The sequence below is a fragment of the Thermobia domestica genome, chromosome 7 (assembly GCF_964235325.1).
Source record: "Thermobia domestica chromosome 7, izTheDome1.hap1.1, whole genome shotgun sequence".
NCBI classification, from domain to species: domain Eukaryota; kingdom Metazoa; phylum Arthropoda; class Insecta; order Zygentoma; family Lepismatidae; genus Thermobia; species Thermobia domestica.
Window position 1 is genome coordinate 239,796,292 of NC_137460.1, and position 10,255 is coordinate 239,806,546.

Consider the following 10,255-nt stretch of genomic DNA (forward strand, 5'->3'; position numbering starts at 1 on the left):
TCTATTTTTTTTAACCAATTATTGGGTGAAAATAATCCATCCCTTGATTTTTCTTGAAACGATTCTAGCAATAAATGCAGTGGATTTAGGGTAAAATACATTTACAAATAATAGTATTGATAATGTTTGAATAAAAAGGATTATTATTCAAAAATTATAAATTATTGAATAAAAAGGTTTATATTGGATTCTCATTTCTCTTCCTATGAGCTCGTCGGCAACTTTTGTAATCCCTGCTTTCATGGCTTCCCATTTCGAGTCAATGTCATCACTTGCTAAAGCTACCTTAGACGTCTCTTTGTCTGTCGCATTTGCAAATTCCCTTTTTATGTTTTCATATCTTTTTAGCTTGATTGTATTCCACCTTTTGTTTGGTGCTACAACTCTTTTCCTCATTAGTCGGAGTTCGCACCTCATCAAAACTAAATTATGGTCTGAGTCAACGACTGCTCGTGGATAACTCTTACTATTCTTCACTTGGTTTCTAAATGCTTGTCGGACCAGTATATAGTCTATTTGGTATCTTTCTTTTTCTACTGGTCTTGCTCATGTGTATCTTCTTCTTAGTGGTTGTTCGAAGAGAGTGTTATTTACAGTCAGATTAGGGCTTTTGCAGGACTCAACTAATCGTGCACCTCTCGCGTTCCTTTCTCCTAGGGCGAAATTCCCAGTTACATTCTCTTCTTTGCCTTCGCCGACTACTGCGCTCCAGTCACCCATGAGAATTAAATTGTCCTGGTCTTCAACTTTCATCAATACTTCTTCTATTTGCTTGTAGGTTTCTTCAACTTCCTCGTTTGTGTAGCTTGATGTAGGCACATATCTTTGGATTATCGTCATATTCCTCGGTTTGGTTGCTATCTTCAACATTATTATCCTTTCATTGTATCTCCAGCTGCCTATAACTTGCTGTCCTATCTTCTTATTCAAGACAAAATCGACTCCTGCTGAACCGTTTACAGCTCCTGAGTAAATCATTTTGAAGTCCCCGCTCCACATGTCTCCTCCACCAGGCCATCTAACTTCGCTGATTCCCAAGATATCTATCTTCATGCGTTCCATTTCTTTCTTCAGGTTTTTCCAGTTTTCCACACTGTAACAGCGATCCCACTTTCCAGGTTCCTATCCTGCAGGGGTTTCGTTTGATGACGACTGAGGAGGCCCTGCTGTGTTTCCCTCCACTGCCGGGGACGATCCTCTGTAAAACAGTAGAGTCGTATTCCCTAATATTACATTCTCTTATTTCTCTTTCCATGTTGTTTTCTAGGGACTGAGTAAAATGGTGGTGTCCCAGGTCCTTCCCATCACAGTGAAACAGCCATAGAGGACATCCTGTCCCTGCCTGTTTTTCTCCACATCTTAGCCTTGTCGATGTTAATCATCTTCAGCCTCAGTGTGGTAATGGTAGAGCTGCTGCCATTACCATAATATATCTTTTCGTCTGGCTCCTACCTCTAAAGACCTGTCTGGCATGGGAAGCCCTCTGATAGCGAAGCTATCTCCGCCATAGCTCTTGGGATAATTAGAGTGCGCAAGCTCCCCCACCGCGGCAAGGTGGAGATATTGAGGGTGGAGTTTAAAACACTAGTTACGTATAAAAAATATAATATACTTACAAATTAGTTTATTGTCATTGTTTAATTGTAGTAGTTATAGTACCTTGTTAAAACGTTTTACTTCAAACTGTCAAATATAAATCGCAGTAAATTGTGTAATCTGCTGTCATTAAAAATGTATACCATATTATTTTCAGATCGGTATAAGGAAGAGATATTTTTCGATAGATATGATAAAATAATATTTTTCCGTACTATTTTACGGTAAATTGTTAATTGTATGTAAACTTTAAAGCTGGTTATTTGGGGGACCTGACGCTGTTGGGTACTACCTTAAACCGATTACGAAAGGTTCTTACAGTTCTCGAACTATGTACGTGGGTCGTTCAAGAAAAAAATCCTACTTTGTCAAAAATGTATTTCTTAAAATATTTAAAAAAAATTAAGTTACACCAAGTAGCATTTTCCTTTCTTACTTTTCACATAATCTTCAAGCAATTGTTTCATCGTTTAGAATCTTCAAGTCACCCTGAAAATGTTGACCCTGCAGCTGAGACTGTAGATGAAAAAACAAGTGAAAGTGTCGAGGCCAAGTCTAGGCTGTAGGTTTGTGTGGTAACCTTTCCAATTTCATTTCTAGAACTTTGTCCTGTGTTAGTACTGCCAAAGGGGACAAGCATTATCATCCAGAAGAATATGGATGGTAATGGAGAAAGGAGTCCAGAACATTCCAGCGACTTGTGTTTTTCACTTTCTCCACTATTTGATAATAACGTACAGCATTTACTGTTCCCAGTTTCTTCAGAAACTATATGAGCGATATTTCCTTGGAATCCTAAAAGACAATCTCGAGAACCTTACTTCGAAATTAGTGAACCTTGGACTTTTTCCCCACAGACGGACTATGAATATTTCCATTTCATTGACGTCCGCTTCAATTCTGTAGTGCACTGATGAACGAAACTCATCCTGAGCCACAATACAACAGAGGAAATTCAAGAATCCATGCAATAGAGCATATGTGAAGGTTGCGATGTTGTTCAGTGAGTTGTCGTGGAACTCAACACTATGAAAACTTTGCGTATTGCAGTGTTTCGTGGATAATTTTATGTGCAGTCCCGACGGAAATGTTCAAACCAGCGTCTGTTTTACAATTCTTGATTCTTCGCTTGGGTGAAAGCAGTGAATCCACTTTGTCAACCAATGTTGTGCAACTGATAGAGACGGACCCTGGGCCGATCTCCATCAAATATTCCTTATTCGTCTTTCAGAAAACAAGTTTCATCACCTTCACACCATTTGCACTAACAATACAGTCTCTATAAATAACAACGAGCTTCCTATGGATGTTAATAGGAGGAAAGCCATTCCCTCATTCATACTGGATTAGAGAACGAATCTTTTCTTTACTCTACACATACAATAGACATTGTTCTGCTATGATTCCCACTCTTTATGGCCAGGGAACATTTCTAACTGCTTGACTCATGCTAATCACACACTGCGCATATGCACTAGTCCAAACAAAAAAATGAAATCTTTGGGCGTTATTCAGAGAGAATTCGTTAATCAAGGTTTAGTCACAGACTAGTTAGTAACATATTAGCTCTTTACTAAGGAAGATGTACCTTTTGGTATTTAGAGTCTACTTTAAGTACAACTAAAAAGTTGATTTGGGTACGATTAACTATTATAAACAAATGCATCGGGTGAGAAAAATAAATGTGGCAACTACGGAAAAGTAGATGTGCGCATGCGTAGTCTGTAAAAATGAAAATACATGAAATCCGAAATCCGTATTGGCATGTTGCACAAGCTAAACCATGGCTAAAAGATTACCCTGTGCTCAAGATTTATTAGTCACATGTGATTAACTTCGTCAACTACTACGTCTAATTACTGACTCTGAATACACTTTTGATAACCATCCGTTAGTCAAACTCGTAGTAACGCATTATTCAGACGTCAAAACGACTCTGCATAAGGCCCTTTGAGTTTTACGTCCCACGCTTATGCCGGTTAGGCTAAAGGAGACGATGATAATGAGAAATGAATGAAATGGTGAAATGAAGGAAGTGGGAGGAAACAGGAGAACCCCGAGAGTATTGCATTATGTGGTAAATGTAAAGGAAGACGAAAGATCAGATTACTACTTTCATGTCAATTATCGGGCTCATACTTTCTCGAAAAATGGAAGAACTTTTTCCTTGAAATATCCACGTAGTTATAAATTTCATCTTCCATTGTTCTTGGCAGCTTATAACTTTAGAAGAATTCTTTTACGTCCTACGGTCATTCTGCGTTTTTAAGATTTCTTACGTCAGTGACCCTCAACGTGAGTGTTAACACCCAGGAAGCATTCTCGGTTCCAAAAGAGTCGCTGCAACAAAAAAGGAGCTGTTGTTGAATTATGTGAATCACCAGATCAAAAGCTGCAATATAATGTGAAGATAAAATTTCTATAAGTGTGAATGTGGTTCGGATTCCACGTTAATCAGTAGGTCCACGTCTCATATAACCTCGCTGCTGAAAGGGACGCTAAACTAAAATCAACTCAACAACTCTATAAGTGTGAAATTTGAATCAAATTAACGTAATTGTTTTTTGGATCGGAATTTCTTGTTAGAAGTGTATAACTTTCATGAAATTTGTAAATATAATAGATCGGATCATGAATGAGTATTAGGGAGAATAAGAGAATTCAAACGCTATTTCACTTTGAACTGATTATTTACTCATGTCTTTACGCTGTCTCATTTTGACAGGTGAACTTATATACAATAATTTGAATTGGTTTGGCCGCTGTGACCGAAGTGAGCAAATAAAATTCTTTGAAAACTTTTTTTTTTCTTGCCACTTTGCAATCCTGTCCAATTTTCTAGTTTCTTTCCAACATCTTGACAAAGTATAGTAGCATAAAATTTACTCCATTATTCTTGCAGTTTTTACTCGCAATGAATCAAAAACAAATTCGCTGCATGCTCTCTCTCTCTCGTCGTCTGATATAACAACATATCTGTTGCATATAAAGTTTCATTACTAATACAGAGAAGGCCACCTACTTCTCGCTTATAAACTGAACTACGTTTTGAATCACAGGGAAGACTATCCGAAGTCCATGCTAATCATAGTTATATGCAAAGAATAAAAGTAAGGGTACACATATACATATATAGAGATGTATTTATTTGACATACATTCAAAGCTGCCTGTTCTTTTTCTTTCTTTGTGTGATTGATATCTGTGGTTCATATATATTAATCAAATCACGGCGTTTCCGAAGAGAAATTTCAGAAACTAAAATCAGCCTATTCGCATTCGTGGCGTATATATTTTAGGAAGATAACTAAAGATAAGAATACGTATTGTATGTGCTATTATTAAGTTTTTTTTTTAAAAAAAAGAGATTGACTGAAAGAAAATAAAGATGCTATAGAAAATTATGAAAGAAATACATAAGTCATCACGAAAAAAAGCTTTCAAAATATTAAATGTTGTACAAAAGGAATTGATGAACTTTGGCAAGATGATGCTATTAAAGTGGATAGTGGTGTATTAAAAGGTATTTTTTAAATTATATAAAGGCTATAAATATTTAATAACGATAACACTAGTTAACAAGGTTTTACTTAAGAGAAAAAACCTGATTTTGGAGGAACTGTGTGCGCTGAATTGGAATATGCATTCAGTTTTTCTCCATCACGTACAGTTTTCCTTCGGCGGAGGAATTTCTGGGAACTTCCCTCAAAAATGTCCTTTTTTTTTTTTTTTTACGTATTTCATAATCTTAGTTCTTGTCCGCTTACGAACAATAACACAAGAATTGAACGAAAGAAAACATTTATTGATACTCAATATACCCTCCAAGTTTCAGAACAATCGCGTTATTATTTCTAGAGAAATAAATATATTTATATGTCTATGCTTTCAGTTCTTTTGATTTGGTGAAAAGAAAAAAAAAACGATTTGCTTCATTATCACAAGTAAACACATAAAATACAATACAATATAATCTACATGCATTACAATTTACAATAATACAAACATACAAAAATGTAATGAAAAAACACTAAAACTACCAGATAGTATGAAAGTTTCATTGAGTTACGCAAATGTACACTACTTCCTTCTTTTGCAAGAAATATTGCATTCTCTACCAAAGCCCCAACAACAATCCCCCATCATTGAAGGATCCCATCGTTTCTGGTACCATTTCTCCATTGCCATTATGTCTTGGTAGAATATTTCCGTTTGTTCGTCAAGGACAGCACCTAGATTTAGCAGGAAAAAAAGCTAAGGTGAGACTCTAAAAAGTGGATTTTTAAAGATATCCTACAACCCATTTCTTTGTATTTTTGTAGCATTTCTTGTATGATTTCAATTGCCCAGAATGTTGCGCACAACACACTTAAATGCTGTCCAGGCCACTAGCTGGGCACTGTTTAACTTGCTATCAAAGCCGTCATCAAGCATAGGTTTCGTAATCTGGGGACTAATAAATACTCCCGCTGAAATTTTAGCATCACTCAGGTTAGGGAACTTACGTCACAAATCCTTGAACCATTTACCAGTTGTGTTCATGGCTTTGAGAATTTCTTCATAAGTTATAACTTTATATGAAGTGGTGGCAGTAGTATCTTATTAAGATCTACAAAAGGAGCATTATATGAGACTGTAATGTTCCTTGTTGTTAGCAATGAGTCTGTATTCCATTCTCTCTCTTGCACACATTTGATTGGAATATTTACATAACAATTTAAGGAAGACAAGTGGGAAGATTGTATTTATATGTATTGGAATATACATAGACCGTACGTATTAACAAATATTCATTGAATTCCATTTTCATTCATTCTAAAAAATTACGTAAACTTATAATTCTACAGAGTGAAACAAGTGAGTGTATTGTCGAATATTGTAAACAGACATGTTCATGTTTGTGCTTGTGGTAATGAAACGAATCGTTCTTCCCCAAAATCAAGAAATGAACAATACTGTAAATACAGTATACATATAAATACTTTATTTCTCTAGAAATAGTAACGAGATTGTTCTGAAACTTGGAGGTTATATAGTATCAAGGTTTTCTTTGGTTTAATTCTTGTGTTATTCGTAAGCGGACAAGAGCTAAGCTTATGAAATAGCGAAAAGGGAAGGAATTTGCCAAAAATCCCTCTCACGCAGGAAAACTGTACGTGATGGAGAAAAACGGGATACATATTCGAATTCAAAGCAAAAAGTTCCTTTAAGATGAGGTGTTTTCTCTCATGCTAGAGGAAAAAAGTTAAAATTTGTTGACTAGTGTAATTGATGTTTTCTAAATACGCGTTTGCTACTTTAGTTAAAAGTAAGATGAGTGTTAGTGTTGTCAAAGCGTCTGAATCAGCATTAAAAATTAGAGAACCTAATAATTTGCAAACTGATCGATCAAAAGAATTTTTATAATAAAGACTAAAGATTCGATGAAGGAATATAATATAAAACATTACTTAACTTCTGGAGGTAAAGAAGCTTTTATCGTAGATTATTTTAACAGCACTCTTAAACCAACCATGTGGAATAAATTTACTACTCAAGGGTATTAAAATGATTAGAAATATTACAAGAATTGGTTAATGAAGACAATAATAAAATACATAGAACTATTAGTATGAAGCCTGTAAAAGTTAATACGACAAATGAGCAAATAAGATTGGAAAATGTGTATAAAAAAGAATATAAACATATTAAACCTAAATATAAAATTGATGATTATGTTCCTGTAAAAGTCATTCTATTTCAAATCAATCGATGATGAAACATTAATGTATCAGATTTTGATAATTTTTGTCCATTGAAAACAGGTTTGCGAATAATTATTTCCCAAAATAAAACTCTTCCAGCTCTCATAGTTAATTAGTAATTAACTACTCAATCACCTTCAATGTCACAACTCGAAAACGTTTGATTTTGCATTTTATTGTTTATTGTATTTGAAGAACCACAAAAGCTATGAAGCTAAGAATTTGCATCCGCATGTAATTTAGCCTGTAGATTTTAAATCTAATTAAAACTAATGAATATTATTTAGGTGTAGAGTTATAGCATTTATGATCCAAAGTTCAGGCCCCGGAATGAGCATGTGGTGAAAGTTGTACATGTGTGAAATGTTAGCACAAAGTTAAGAAATACCTATATTTCGTGTGAACCAAACTTGGTTTCATCTATTTGAACCTAAGGCCCCCCAAAAATCTGAATGTATCTTTTGCCTCATAAGGAGTTTCTGAAGTAATGATATAGGCTATCTGATACTGTTTAACTTTTATTACAACTATTCCATACAGTAGGATATAATTATAGCAAAAATAACCTTCAGCATTGTACATTGTACCATTGTTTACTGAAAGTCTTGAATAACTGGTTAATTTTATTAACAGTCTCATGTGTAGACTTCGGATTTTAAGGCAAATGCCTATTTTGTTCCCTTTATAGGAAGTAAAAAATACTTCGGATCTTTACGAATCATGAGGAATTAAGCCTATTAAAACACTTTATAAGTGCCCTAAAAATGCCTAAAATGGAGTTTAGCGCCTATTTTGGCCGTTTTGGCCTAAAAATGCCTAAAACTGCAAAAAATACAAAATTCCTGTATTTTTTAAATAAACTTTTTTTTTAGTGTTGAGTGAAATTTAATTGACAAATCTGAAGGCAGAGTGAGTGTGTTTGTCGAGGCTAATTTTAGTCTAACTCGTATGAAGAAGTGAAACGCAGAGGGTGGTTGTATGTAAAAAATTGTTTCTAAAAGTTGAGCTATTTCTGCTCAAGGTCAAGCCCATTTGTGAAAGACAAAGACAAACCATCCCTTTGCATCCTGCAGACACTGTACTGAAAGATCTCTATCTCTTTCTGTCTGTCTCTCTTTCCCCAGGGGCAAAACCAAAGCTATTGCTAAGTGCATATCGCAGTAACCAATATTCCCCTCCCTGCCGTTCTGCATTCTTGGAACTATTCCACCTTTTCTCTTCTGTAGCGGCTCACTTCAGCTCTTCTGTGATCCGTTCAGCTCTCTGGAATTTGGACAATAGTTTACACACACACATTCACAAATCAACACACAGCTCTATTGAAGCAAGAATCTCTTCGGGTCTTCGCTTTCAATATTTGGGAAAAACCAAAGTCCACGAACAGAAACGATTCATGAAGTGACGCGGTTCAGTTGACTGGAGTATCCATCCATGTATCATTTTCGGGTCAGTGCAGTGATTTATCTTAAACACGTAGTTCAAGAACGATACATCGTCTCTACAACGCATGAACAATTGGACTCAACGGCTTACAGCCCAGTCACAGATCTTGAGGATTCTTAAAAAGAAGTTTTGTATCATACGCAACAATGCCAAAGGAGAAGTCTTCAAAAAGTACCTTGATTCGCCAGTGGTTGCAAGAATTTCCAGATCTAACATACGATGGAAGAATAATCTTTTGTCCATTGTGCAGCAAGCAGGTAAGAAAAGCTATTTTTATTTACAGAATTTATAAATTTAATTAAATCAATTGTACACCCCCCCCTCCTTGTTTCTGTATAGCTAGCTAAAGTAAAACCTTTATCAATGGGAGGTTAACTATTTTAAGAGACAACGTTACTGAGCTGCTGAACTCGTGAAAATCTAATTTACATGGAATTTAGATCAGTTAAGAAAAAACATAAAAATAATCCTGTAACACAGGAAAATCTTTAAAATGTAAAGACTTCTAGCAGCCTGCTTAAATGAAATATATGAACGATGGTTTTGAAAGTGCTAATGGAAGAAAGTGTCTAGACTTACACATTCAACAGTTTTAGGGATTCTCGGGGATCTTGAGAAAAGCGGACATGGCATTCTCGGTTCTTTCCGAAGGACTCCCCCCCCCCGAAAAAAAGCGGTAAAGGTTAAAAACAATGTAAGTTAAAGTTGACATATTGTGTCAGTAACTCCAAAAGGGGTCCTCTTTTCGGAGAAAAATGTTTAATGCCAGCAATTACTTGACAGTTTCAGGAGCTTAAGAAAACATATTTTTGCTATCTCGTTTTTCAAAAGAAAAAAAAAATACGAAAGAAGTTAAGAAAGGCGGGATTCAATTTTTTTTAAATGCCAACAGTTCCAAAAGTTTGAAAGAAGAAATGTGCAATGCCAATATTGATTATCTTTAAAAAGTTAAGGAAACTGGATATATCCTTTCATCCCGAAAATATCTAAAAACGAGGATTTCAGTTTGAAAGAAAAACTAGAAATGTCAATATCTTGAAAAGCATAAAAGATAGGAAAAATGTTTAAAGGCCATTTTTTTTTTTTATTTTTCTCGAAAAAGAAAGAAAAGATCTGTTAATAGTTAAATAACGGCGTTTGAGGTTCATAGATTGTCTCAGAACTTGTTTTACGAAGCAGAAACTTGTTTGTCTCTTTGTTTTTTTATTTATCAATTTTGCTCGAGGTGCTACTGTCTATTGTCTTAAGATGCTATTGATTTCCATCCATAGTTACAGACAAATAAATTCCACACAGGGGCAAGAAAAGAACAGTCTGACACTCGTCTAACAAGAATTACAATTGCGGATAATTTTATTTTAGGACAGATCTTAAGAAAGGAAGAATTTGTCTCTGATGTTCTCTCCCCAAAGCCAAAAAAAAAAAAAAAAAAAAAGGAATTCTAATCGATTGCTCTCTCTCTCTCTCTCTCCT

At 35.1% G+C, this 10,255-nt stretch overlaps 1 pseudogene; it reads right to left on the reverse strand.

The window, feature by feature from the left end:
* Positions 1-546: 546 nt before the first annotated feature.
* LOC145689618 (protein CFDP2 pseudogene) lies at positions 547-1,062 on the reverse strand (annotated as a pseudogene).
* Between the last annotated feature and the right edge of the window lie 9,193 nt (positions 1,063-10,255).